This window comes from Phyllobates terribilis, unplaced genomic scaffold (assembly GCF_046119375.1).
Source record: "Phyllobates terribilis strain yellow unplaced genomic scaffold, ASM4611937v1 Scaffold_1__5_contigs__length_1240528914, whole genome shotgun sequence".
Lineage (NCBI taxonomy): Eukaryota > Metazoa > Chordata > Amphibia > Anura > Dendrobatidae > Phyllobates > Phyllobates terribilis.
Genome location: NW_027362761.1, coordinates 382,016,940 through 382,030,525, shown reverse-complemented (window position 1 = coordinate 382,030,525; position 13,586 = coordinate 382,016,940). Strand labels below are relative to the sequence as shown.

At 52.9% G+C, this 13,586-nt stretch overlaps 1 protein-coding gene across 4 annotated transcripts in view; it reads right to left on the bottom strand.

The window, feature by feature from the left end:
* OSBP2 (oxysterol binding protein 2) overlaps positions 1-13,586 on the bottom strand; it is a 413,576-nt gene that overhangs the window by 192,918 nt on the left and 207,072 nt on the right. The gene's annotated exons all lie outside the window — the stretch shown is intronic.

Genomic DNA, 13,586 nt, shown 5'->3' with positions numbered 1-13,586 from the left:
ATTGGATTGCAATGGATATATGAATATATGTAATCACCAACTAAGCAAATGAGACCTTTGATAAACCGGCAGAGAAACTCACCCATTCTCAGTTGTCCAAGTCAAAACCTCAGCATCAAAGCTAAAACTATCATTGGTGCCAACAGAAAATCCAGGAAGAATTAAAATGAACGTCAGTTGAAAAACGCAGACCCACAAAATTCAATGACGACTACTGGTAAAATGCAACTTAACAAAGTGGATTTAGGATGCAGAAGTGCGGAGGGTCAACTTTAGACCTGAATTCTGTGTGTAAAAATAATATCAGCAGCTATTTCTGCCCATAGTCTACATACAAAAATAGTCAGGCATTTTAGGGTTGTCGAACTGCTACAACGAAAACCTCAAGAGTTACGACATAGAGACTGGAAAAGGCTTTTGACTTCTGTTCCGTGATCAGACATGTCAACAGACATGTTTACCAGATAAATGTGACGCGCCCCTGGGCCTGCTGTGTCGCGCAGCGTCTCGCGCACGGGTGCTTACCCGGAACCGGATCAGATGAGGGTTGTAGTCTCCGAGTGGCGGGGACCCGGTCCGTGCCCAGGGAGTCAACTCAGTGTGTGGCAGTCTTGATAGATGTTATTTGAGTGTCGACTACGCCACCCGTTGATTTGCAGCTATGGAGCTGCCGCTGCAGGGCAGACCGCTGAGGCCGGTGTAGAATTGTGCAGCGTGATAGTATAACCCCCAACGGGAGGGGTATGGCCTCAGGGCAGCCGACGTGGAAGATAAGGGTAGCAGGAACCACTCAGAGACGGTGTGTTGTAATTCAGGGTCTTTACTGGTAACAACGATAGACCCTCCCGGAGTACTTGCTAGCGAACGGGGCCTGGTCAGTCCTTGAGCAGATGGGATCTCCCCTGGCCAGGCGGAGTTGTAGGCCTCCCAAACTGACTGTACTCTTCTGGCTACCTTGCTAGAAGCGGATATAAGTAGCCCACGTCCCTGAGTGTACCGTGTGGTGCTCACCCGTATGGCCGGTGACTCGGGGCCTTCTAATGGCTTCCGCTCCACGATGGCGGCGCTGGTCCCACGCGTGTGACCGTGCCTTCGGGTTTCTGGGCCTGAGGACCTGAAATCCCCTGCCGGTCGGCTTCTGCTGCTGGGTAAGAGTTAGTCCCCACAGCCTCGGACGCCGGGTCCGGTAAGAAAGCTTCTCAGTCAGGGCGAGCTCTGCAGCTGCCAGCCCCTGACTTGTAGTAGTATTGCTCCCACTGAGCTTCTGCTGTTTCTTCCTGTGACTGTTTCTTGTCTCTACTCTCCTTGACTGACTAACCCTGCTTCAGCCCCGGGTTTATATAGGGGAAGGTCTTCCCCTCCCAAGACTGGGCAGGAGGTGTGGCATGCACAGGATCCCTGGCCAAGAGACCTCCCACCTGCTCTCAGACATAACATTGCTTGTTACTGTGGAAACCAGACCCCTGGGGTGCCACATTCCCCCCTAGTGAAATTTAGTACTCCGGGACTAAACATATTTTAGAAAAACATAACAAGGTAAAAACAATAATAATACAATAAGAAAAACATATAAGGATGGTTACGGCATGTCCGTAACCGGGTGCAGTCTTTGAAGAAAAGCAAGGTGTCCATTTCACCAAAACAGGGAGACGTAACCAGGTAGGGGTTTGTCCTGCCCCGAGTCCTTAACAGTCTTTAGTCCGTCCTGGGTTACGCTCCAACTATGTACAAGGATTCCCGGTAAATCCACCAAAGACTCCTATAAACAACTAGAAACACATCATTATACACAAGCAATAAGAAAAACAGGTAACCACAAATAAAACAACTTATACATTTCAAATCCTCCAACGTGCGGGTAACTGGCCTCTAGTGGCCCTAGTGGACCTACGGAGCTGACTGTCTAGCCCTGAACTACAGGGTGTAGGAGCTGTCAAGGGTAAACTGGGCAGCTGTCTACCGGCTCTTTGGCTCACTAGGGATATGGCAGGCTCACTGCAAGCAGAGGGTTGATCCTCCTGGTCTGCGGGTGTGGGGTCTTCTGCCTCCTGGACCGGCTGTTCTTCCAGCTCTACCTGTTGCTCCGTAGGTGCTTGGGATGCTGGTTGGAGGAAGGTGAGTACGGGTACCACAACTGCACCATCGACTTGAGTCCAAGACCGAGGGAAGTCCCCGAGCACAGTACTAACCATATCTTCCCTTTCCTCTACGGGTCGATGGTCTTCTTGTTCCTCTTCAGGGTTCCTCAGTTGTTCGGGACACTTCTTCAGGTGGTCCCGGGATACAATGGCTGTAGTTTCCCCTCCGTCTTTACTGATGGTACAAACCTTCGGGTTCTCGTGGCTTGAGGGCAGTACGGTGTACGGGTCCTTCTCCCACTGGTCGTCCAACTTGTGGAGCCGTCTCTTCCTCTTCAAGACCTGCTCTCCGGGTACCAGGGGAACAGCGGGAGCATACTGGTTGTAAGTTTTCTCTTGTCTTTCCCTAGCCTGACAGAGACTTCGCTCCACGCTCTCCTGTACTCTCCGGTACTGCTGCTGCCTCTCTGTGTCCCAGTCTGCTTCTGGTGAAGTGTCCTCGGGTGTCAGGACTCCCATTTCCAGGTCAACAGGTAACTTACCAGGTCTTGCCCTCATTAGGTAAGCCGGGGTACAGTTGGTGGAACCTACCGGGATGTGGTTGTATAGGTCCACCAGATCGGGCAGCTTCTCAGGCCACAGACTGCGTTCTTCCAGGGGCAACGTTTTCAGAAGATCCATTACCACCTGGTTCATTTTCTCACAAAGTCCATTAGTTTGCGGATGATAGGGTGTCGTCCTTATCTTCCGGCAGCCATACAGAGTGCAGAATTCTTGGAAGACCTCCGCTTCAAAGGCAGGTCCCTGGTCTGTCAACACTTGGTCCGGGTACCCGTGTGGACGGCAGAAATGCTGCTGGAAGGCTCTCGCTGCTGTTCGAGCTGTTAAGTCCTTGACGGGGACGACAACCAAGAACCGGGAGTAGTGATCCACGATGGTTAGTGCGTAGACGTAGCCACTTCTGCTTAGGGTCAGTTTTACATGATCCAAGGCTACCAGTTCCAACGGCTGCCGGGTGACGATGGACTGCAGGGGAGTCTTTTGGCTGGCACGGTCCTTCCTTCTTAGGTTGCACGGGCCACAGACTCTGCACCACTTCTCAATGGTTCCCCTCATGCCTACCCAGTGGAATCGCTCGCGCAGCAGGAACTCCAGCTTCTTCCACCCGAAGTGTCCAGCTCCGTCGTGGTATGCCTCCATCACCATGGCTGCGTCTCTTCGTGGCACCACTACTTGCCAGAGTAGTTCATGCGTCCGGGAGTTAACCATTCTGCGGCACAACTTCCCCTTGTAAAGGAACAGTCGACTCCTCTCTGCCCATAGTTGTTTGGCTTCCTCCGGAGCGTCTGGTTCAAGGCAAGCCTCCGGGCGAGTCAGCATCTCCTTCACCAGTCGGACGGCAGGGTCGCTGTCTTGCGTTTCCGCCCAGTTGTAGTGAGGTAAGGGGTTCAACGTAGCAGCCTGCTTACTCCTTACCCGGTGGGAGTACTGGATAGTCCCATGACGGTGGAACGCAGGGAGTTCAACTTCTTCCAGTCCCTCCGGATCTTCTCCTTCGTCCGGCAGGTTGGGCATCCTGGACAGGGCGTCCGCGTTGGTATTGGAGCGTCCGGCCCGGTATTTGATTGTGAACTCGTAGTTGGACAGACGGGCCATCCACCTCTGCTCCAGGGCACCGAGTCTTGCCGTGTCCAGGTGTGTCAACGGGTTGTTATCCGTGTACACGGTGAACCGGGAAGAAGCGAGGTAATGCTTAAAGCGCTCGGTGACTGCCCATACTACGGCCAGGAACTCTAGCTTAAATGAGCTGTAATTCTCGGGGTTCCTTTCGGTGGGTCGCAGCTTTCGGCTGGCGTAGGCGATTACTCGTTCCTTCCCCTGCTGGATCTGGGACAGTACGGCTCCTAGCCCGATGTTACTGGCGTCGGTGTAGAGGATAAAGGGCTGGCTATAATCCGGGTACGCCAGGATTTCGTCCCCCGTGAGGGCCATCTTCAGCTGGCGGAAGGACTCTTCTTCCAGCTCCTCCCATTTGAAGGGCGGCTTCTGGTTCTTGGCCTTCCGGGACTGGCCTATCAGGAGGTCCTGCATAGGTGCTGCCTTTTTGGTGAAACCGGGAATAAACCTTTGGTAGTAGCCTACCAACCCGAGGAACTGCCGCACTTCTTTTACGCTGGAGGGGCTTGGCCATTCCTTAATTGCGGTGATCTTATCAGGGTCGGGAGCCACTCCATCAGCGCTCACCACGTGTCCCAGGTACTGCACCTTTGGTTTCAGGAGGTGACACTTGGAGGGTTTCACCTTTAGGCCGTAACTCGCCAGAGCTTCGAACACTTCCGCCAGGTGTTTCAGGTGGTCCTCATACGTCTTGGAATATACGATGACATCGTCCAGGTACAACAGGACCGTCTCGAAGTTTCTGTGGCCCAGACAACACTCCATTAGTCGTTGGAAGGTTCCTGGTGCATTGCAGAGTCCGAACGGCATGCAGGTGAACTCGCTAAGTCCCATCGGGGTGGTGAATGCGGTCTTCTCCCGGTCCGCCTCTGCTACAGGAACCTGCCAGTACCCGCTAGTGAGATCCAAGGTAGAGAAGAAGTTAGCAGATCTTAAAGCAGCCAATGACTCCTCTATCCTTGGTAAGGGGTACGCATCCTTGTGTGTGATACGGTTGATTTTCCGGTAATCTACACACATCCTCATGGTGTTGTCTTTTTTTCTGACTAAGACTAGTGGAGCTGCCCAGGGGCTACAGCTATCCCTGATCACCCCAGCCTCCTTCATGTCTCTAAGCATCCCCTTGGCGTGTTGGTAGTGTGCAGGGGGTACGGGTCGATACCTCTCTTTTATGGGAGGATGGTCTCCCGTGGGGATGTGGTGTTCTACCCCCTTGACTCGCCCGAAGTCTAACGGGTGTTTACTAAACACTCTCTCGTACTCTTGAACCACCCGATAGACTCCCTGTTTCTGATGTGAGGGAGTGGAGTCAGTACCCAAATGTAGTTGCTGACACCAGTCCTCCATTGTTTTCTTAGAGCCGTTACCTTCCTCTGGGTGAGATGGAGGCAAGGGTTCCACAGATTGTATAGCATTTTGGTTAATGGTATATAATTTGGCTAGCGTGGCATACCGGGGCAGGTACACTTCCCTCTTCCCGATATTGATTATGCGAACGGGCACCCTCCCATGGCGTACATTAACCACCCCCCGTGCTGTCAAGATGGTGGGCCTACTGTCTGAGTAAACTGGTTCTACCATTGCCTGGTAATCTCTACCTCTCAGACCAATAGCTGCCCGGCACCAAATCATCATTTCACTTTTTGGGGGCATGGCAATAGGAAAAGGGTCACACATTCTTACGCTACCAATCTCACCGCCGGAGAGTTCCACCTGTTGCCGTCGCATCAGTGCCCGGATCTCTTTCTGGAGCACCCGCTGCTCGCCGGAGCTGGCGTTCTTGGCAACCTGCTGTAAAAGGAAAATCACCTCTGCAAGACAATTTTCAATTACATTAGTTCCTAGAGTTATTTTTGGGTGACTCTCATGTTTGTCAATATCTACAATGATCAGTCCCTGTGCTGCCAGTTCGACTCTACCGATTTTGATGGTCACCTCTTTAAATCCGATCTGTGGCACGGGCTGGCCATTGCTGGCGATGATACTCAAGTCGTCGTCAGGGTAGCGGGTAATATCCGAGTCATTCCAGTACTGCTTAAAGAGCACGTACGGGATGGTGGTGACCTGTGACCCGGTGTCCAGTAGGGCACTCATGGGAATGCCATCCAGTACCACAGGCAAGACTGGACGTCCTCCCACATATCTGTCGCGCCAGTTCGATGGGCCTGGTGATCTTTTTCCTGGGGGTTGGCCCTCTACCCCAGGTTGTGCCCGTTTAAAGAACAGTACCTTGCCATATGTCCAGGTTGATTGCAGCGGCGGCAGATGGGTCGTCCGTCCTCGCTGTATCGGTCACTGGGTCTCCCTCTGGCCGGTGGGGTCCTCCTTGGTCGACGCCACGGGATGTCCTCCGGTCCGGATGTCAGCTGGATCTTCCCTGGGGTGGAAGCCTGTAAAGACTGCACAGTTCGGGTTAGCGCAGCAACGCTCTTAGCTAGCTCTTGGACCTGATGGTGTAGGTCTGGAGCCGGGTCATTGTCCAAAGCCTGCGCATCAGCTCCCACAGGCCCTGCCGGCAAGGGCGCCGCCTCCTGGTGGTAAGTGATAGCAGGGCGCTTGTGGGTCACAACGCCACCCGGTGCCGGTTCTCGGAGCACCCGGATGGCTCTGTCCTTGAACTGTGCAAAGCCCAGATGGGGATCCTGTAAGGCCATTGCCCGCAACTGGGTTCGGTGGGTATTACAATACAGTCCCTCTATAAACTGTTCGGTCAACAGCCTGTCCTCGTTTCCCACTCCATCAGGGTCGGTCTGCTTAATGGCCCTCAGGGCCTCTTGTAGGTTTAGTGCATAGTCCCTTATACTCTCATGCGCTCGCTGCTTGCATGTCACACTGTCACAGAATACTGGAGGTAGGGGGCCTAAGCTGACCCTAAGCTGGGGCCCTGACTAATCCCTCATCCTGGAGGTACTGTTAAAGGTACAGAGGTCCAGGCCGCCAGCGTAACCCCTACCTTCTGAGGATCCCTGCACCTAAGTAATCTAGTCCTGAGAAGGACCCCGATCACAACAATAGGGAACCAGAAATAATATGCCCACACACAGTATTTAGACGAACGAGACAGTACAAGGGAAAAACCAAAACCACCTTGCATACAACTTCTAAACAACTACAACAGAGGGAACACCAACGGGAAAGGAGATAAATGATAAAGCGAGGAAAGGGAAAACACACTTCCAAATACACTTATCTCAGCAACTCCAAACACCACGATCCGCTCTGTAAGTCTGAATGAAAAGCTTTCACCGACACCTCCCAAACAGACCTGCAGGAATATAAAGGAGTCTCACTAAAGAAGCATTGATTGCAGCTGGGCGAGGCTGGACCTCAGCTAGCCCAGAGAGAGAGAGAATTAACTCCTACACTGCCGAGAAAACACAAAGCACCAACAAGTCAGCTGCGAGAAGTCAGGCTGTGTACTCGTGACGATCTTCGTGGCAACACACCCGTGACAGTACCCCCCCTTCTACGAGGGGCCTCTGGACCCTCAGGGCCAGGTTTATCCGGGTGAGTCGTGTGGAAGGCCCGAACTAATCGGTCTGCGTTAATATCCGACGCAGGAACCCACATCCTCTCCTCAGGACCATACCCCTTCCAATGAACCAAGTACTGAAGGGACCGGCGATTAAAGCGTGAATCAATGACCCTCGATACCTGGAACTCCAAGTTACCATTGACAACCACAGGAGGGGGAGGTAAAGGTGACGGTACCACCGGCGCCACATACCTCTTAAGCAATGATCTGTGAAACACGTTGTGAATTTTAAACGTAGGGGGGAGGTCAAGACGGAATGCCACCGGATTAATAACAGAACTGATTCTGTACGGCCCGATGAACCTGGGACCCAGTTTCCAGGAGGGAACCTTAAGTTTAATATTCCTGGTAGACAACCATACCTGATCGTTCACACTTAGGTCCGGACCAGACACTCTCCTCCTATCAGCCATACGTTTGTATCGGTTCCCCATAGTATTCAGATTCTTCAGCACCCCTCTCCATACTGAAGCGAGAGATGAGGAAAATCGTTCCTCCTCCGGAACCCCCGAAGAGCCCCCCCTACTGAAAGTACAAAACTGGGGGTGAAAACCATATGCCCCAAAAAACGGGGACTTACCAGTGGACTCGCTCCGCCTATTATTGAGAGCAAACTCTGCCAGAGGTAGGAAAGAAGCCCAGTCCTCCTGGTTCTCTGACACAAAACACCGAAGATATGTCTCCAAGCTCTGGTTCATACGTTCCGTCTGACCATTGGTCTGAGGATGAAAAGCCGACGAGAATGACAAATGCATCCCCCGCCGTGCACAAAACGCCTTCCAGAACTTGGACACAAACTGAGACCCCCGATCAGACACCACCTCGGAGGGTACCCCGTGAAGCCTCACAATCTCCCCAATGAACACCTGCGCAAGAGTTTTAGCATTAGGGAGAGCCGGAAGAGCGATAAAATGTGCCATCTTGCTGAACCTGTCCACTACAACGAGTATGACCGTTTTACCCGAAGACGGAGGGAGGTCAGTAATAAAGTCCATAGACAGATGAGTCCAAGGACGCTCCGGGATCTTCAAAGGTAAGAGGGCCCCAGACGGACGGGTATGTGAGGTCTTAGAGCGCGCACAAACCCCACAGGACGCGACAAAAGTTACCACCTCCTTATGTAAGTTAGGCCACCAAAACCGACGCGAGAGGAGATCCACAGTTGCTTTACTCCCCGGGTGTCCTGCAAAAACTGAGTTATGGTGTGCCTCGATCACCTTTTGTCGCAACTGATCTGGAACGAACAGTCTCCCCGGAGGTCCAACAGGGGCGTCTCCCTGAGCCTCCAATATCTCCTCCTCCAGCTCAGAGCATACTGCCGAAACCACCACCCCCTCCTGAAGAATAGGAATCGGGTCGTCCGTATTCCCGGCCCCAGGGAAACTACGAGATAAGGCATCCGCCTTTACATTTTTAGACCCAGGACGATATGTAACGACGAAATTAAACCTGGTAAAAAACAATGACCACCTAGCTTGTCTGGGATTCAGACGTTTAGCGGACTCCAGATATAGCAGGTTCTTGTGATCGGTGATGACGGTGACCGGATGAACTGCCCCCTCCAAAAAATGGCGCCACTCCTCAAAAGCTAACTTAATGGCCAAGAGTTCCCTATTGCCGACATCGTAATTCCTCTCAGCGGACGACAATTTTTTAGAGAAAAAGGCGCACGGATGCCACTTACCAGGGGACGAACCCTGTGACAATACTGCTCCCACCCCTACCTCGGAAGCGTCTACCTCTACAAAGAATGGCTGAGACGCATCAGGTTGAATGAGTATGGGTGCCGAGGCAAAACATTTTTTCAAGGAGGAGAATGCTTGACAAGCCTTGTCAGACCACCTAGAAAAATCCGTCCCCTTTTTAGTCATGTCTGTGAGAGGCTTAACCATGGACGAGAAATTACGAATGAACTTCCGGTAATAGTTAGCAAACCCCAGGAAACGTTGTAGTGCCTTAAGATTCTCCGGCCGATCCCACTCAAGAACTGCCCGCACTTTCCCAGGGTCCATACGAAAACCGGACGCTGAAACCAGGAAGCCTAAAAACTGGAGTTCCTGTACGGCGAACACACACTTTTCACACTTGGCATACAGTTTATTATCCCGCAAGATCTGTAACACCTGTCTAACGTGCTCCTGATGAGACACCAGATCCGGCGAGTAAATTAAGATATCATCCAGATATATGACAACAAACTGTCCCACCAGGTGGCGAAAAATATCATTAACAAAGTGTTGAAACACCGCCGGGGCATTAGTCAGACCGAATGGCATGACAAGGTTCTCATAATGCCCCTCCGGAGTGTTAAAAGCCGTCTTCCACTCATCCCCCTCCTTCATCCTAATCAGATTGTACGCCCCCCTGAGATCCAACTTAGAGAACCATTTGGCGCCCACGATCTGATTAAAGAGATCGGGAATAAGTGGGAGCGGATACGGATCTCGGACCGTAATCCGATTAAGTTCACGGAAATCCAGGCAAGGGCGTAGGCCTCCATCTTTCTTCTTAACAAAGAAGAACCCCGCGGCCACCGGAGAAGATGAAGGTCTAATATGCCCCTTAGCCAGACTTTCAGAAATATAATCCTTCATGGCCTGCCTCTCAGGACCAGAAAGGTTATACAACCTAGCTTTAGGTAACTTGGCCTCAGGGAGCAGTTTTACAGAACAGTCATACACGCGATGAGGAGGTAGTTCCTGACACCCATTCTCCGAGAATACATCCTCAAAGTCCGCCAGAAATGGAGGTAAGACCCAAGGAGTAACCGCACCGATGACCGTGTTCATGCAGTTTTTATTACAGAATTTACTCCATTGGCTTATCTCTCTGGTTTGCCAATTAATAACCGGGTTATGCTTAGCTAACCAAGGAAGGCCCAACACTATAGGAGTGGGAAGACCCTCCAACACGTAGCAAGACAACAGTTCTTTATGTATTGCCCCCACTTGAAGTTTTACGCCATGCACAGCTTGCAAAAAACTTCCCTGACCGAGAGGTCTGGCATCGATCGAGAATATGGGGATGGGTTTAGCCAACTCACTCAATCGCATACCTTGAACCCGGGCAAACCGAGCATCAACCAGATTAGCCCCGGCCCCACTATCCAGAAGAACAGATATCCTCTCAGTTCTCGTACCCACCACCACTTCCGCCGGTACGAGAAACTGAGACGAACCTAGGGACGAAATACCTACTCCCAGATTGCCGTCCACCACACAACCTGGGATCAACAGTTTTTTCGACGACTCTTTACTCTGCAAGGGACGGGATGGACACCCCCCAATAAAATGTCCCTTTTTCCCGCAGAGAAAACACCTTCCTGTCTTATGGCGCACCACCGGTCCCCTTCCCCGAAATGATGTCCCTCCTAATTGCATAGGCTCCTCCGGACTGACCAGGGGAACCACCATATGAGGGGACCTTGTAGGAGGTGGAGACATTACAGGGGGTAGAGTTATCCCGCACCTCTCCCGAAGCCGTCTGTCAACGCGAATAGCAAGGGCCATAGCGGCTTCCAGTGACGCGGGAGAGTCATACTGTGCCAACACATCCTGTAATTTGTCGGATAAACCATGACAAAACTGGCTCCTAAGAGCCGGGTCATTCCACTGGGTGTCCGTGGCCCACCTACGGAACTCCGAACAGAATTCCTCCGCCGGACGATCTCCCTGCTGAATCCTACGTAACTTAGACTCAGCAAGGGAGATCCGATCTGGGTCATCATATACGAGTCCCAGAGCAGCGAAAAACCTATCCACTGACTGGAGAACCGGGGAGCTTGGGGGAAGAGAGAACGCCCAAGATTGTGGGTCCCCTTGTAGGAGCGAGATGACAATTCCCACCCTTTGTTCTTCACTGCCCGATGACCGAGGCCGCAGCCGAAAGTACAATTTGCATGCCTCCCGGAAAACAAAAAACTTGTCCCGCCCCCCAGTGAACCTGTCAGGGAGAGCTACTTTAGGTTCTGGTCCGGCTTGCTCCAGAGGATGCAAAACCTTGGACCTAACGTCCGCCAGCCCCATGGACAAACTCTGCAACTGCCGAGCTAGACCGGCTACTGGATCCATGGTAGCTGGAGAAAAACTAAGATGGTCGGTGAAAATGTCACACTGTCACAGAATACTGGAGGTAGGGGGCCTAAGCTGACCCTAAGCTGGGGCCCTGACTAATCCCTCATCCTGGAGGTACTGTTAAAGGTACAGAGGTCCAGGCCGCCAGCGTAACCCCTACCTTCTGAGGATCCCTGCACCTAAGTAATCTAGTCCTGAGAAGGACCCCGATCACAACAATAGGGAACCAGAAATAATATGCCCACACACAGTATTTAGACGAACGAGACAGTACAAGGGAAAAACCAAAACCACCTTGCATACAACTTCTAAACAACTACAACAGAGGGAACACCAACGGGAAAGGAGATAAATGATAAAGCGAGGAAAGGGAAAACACACTTCCAAATACACTTATCTCAGCAACTCCAAACACCACGATCCGCTCTGTAAGTCTGAATGAAAAGCTTTCACCGACACCTCCCAAACAGACCTGCAGGAATATAAAGGAGTCTCACTAAAGAAGCATTGATTGCAGCTGGGCGAGGCTGGACCTCAGCTAGCCCAGAGAGAGAGAGAATTAACTCCTACACTGCCGAGAAAACACAAAGCACCAACAAGTCAGCTGCGAGAAGTCAGGCTGTGTACTCGTGACGATCTTCGTGGCAACACACCCGTGACATTGCACTCGTAGAATCTAAGCTTAATCTCGGCTGAGGTGCGGGTATCAAAGGTGTCCTTCAGCCGGGTTAGTATCCCTGCGACAGTCTTCCTCCCAGGTGGCCAGGATTTTACTTCCCTTTTGGCTGCCCCGGTTAGTTGGGCCACCAGGATGCTCACTTTTTGCTCTTCTGTGAGGGGGTACACCTGGAAGAGGCTATCCAGCTTTTCTCTAAAGTCATGCAGGGTATGTGACTCCCCTGAGTACTGGGGTAGCCAAGCTGCTCCCGGGATATAGGGCATGGTGAAGGGCATAACTGCAGCAGCGGTAGCGCTGGCGGGGGTTGAGGCAGTGAAGCTCTCCTCCGTATCCGACATCTTCCTCCCCCCTAGTGGACCGTGGCCTACCTTGCGATGATCCTCTTCCGTAGGCCGCGGCTCCGCAGTGGATCGTCAGGGTTGAGGACCTTCCGTCGCGCTCCTGTGACGTCGGCGTCTGCTGGGCTCCTTCCAGGACCTTACGCAACGTCCGGACGTGAGGCGGGGCTTCAGTTCTCGCGCGCTTTCGGAGTCCACGCCCCTCTTCTTCCCGCGCCGCGTCCTCAAGATGGCGTCCAATGGCGGGAAAACTCCACGGATGGCGGGAAGAAGGCAGAAGATGGCGCCGGATGGCGGGAAACTTCACCGATGGCGGGAAGAAGGCTGAAGATGGTGCCGGATGGCGGGAATCTTCACCACAGGTAAGTTTGAAAAGTCTCTTTTTCAGGCACGCAGTACCCGGTGGTTGCGGGCACGAAATCCTGCCAACTACGCCAAAGTTGACGCGCCCCTGGGCCTGCTGTGTCGCGCAGCGTCTCGCGCACGGGGGCTTACCCGGAACCGGATCAGATGAGGGTTGTAGTCTCCGAGTGGCGGGGACCCGGTCCGTGCCCAGGGAGTCAACTCAGTGTGTGGCAGTCTTGATAGATGTTATTTGAGTGTCGACTACGCCACCCGTTGATTTGCAGCTATGGAGCTGCCGCTGCAGGGCATACCGCTGAGGCCGGTGTAGAATTGTGAAGCGTGATAGTATAACCCCCAACGGGAGGGGTATGGCCTCAGGGCAGCCGACGTGGAAGATGAGGGTAGCAGGAACCACTCAGAGACGGTGTGGTGTAATTCAGGGTCTTTACTGGTAACAACGATAGACCCTCCCGGAGTACTTGCTAGCGAACGGGGCCTGGTCAGTCCTTGAGCAGATGGGATCTCCCCTGGCCAGGCGGAGTTGTAGGCCTCCCAAACTGACTGTACTCTTCTGGCTACCTTGCTAGAAGCGGATATAAGTAGCCCACGTCCCTGAGTGTACCGTGTGGTGCTCACCCGTATGGCCGGTGACTCAGGGCCTTCTAATGGCTTCCGCTCCACGATGGCGGCGCTGGTCCCACGCGTGTGACCGTGCCTTCGGGTTTCTGGGCCTGAGGACCTGAAATCCCCTGCCGGTCGGCTTCTGCTGCTGGGTAAGAGTTAGTCCCCACAGCCTCGGACGCCGGGTCCGGTAAGAAAGCTTCTCAGTCAGGGCGAGCTCTGCAGCTGCCAGCCCCTGAC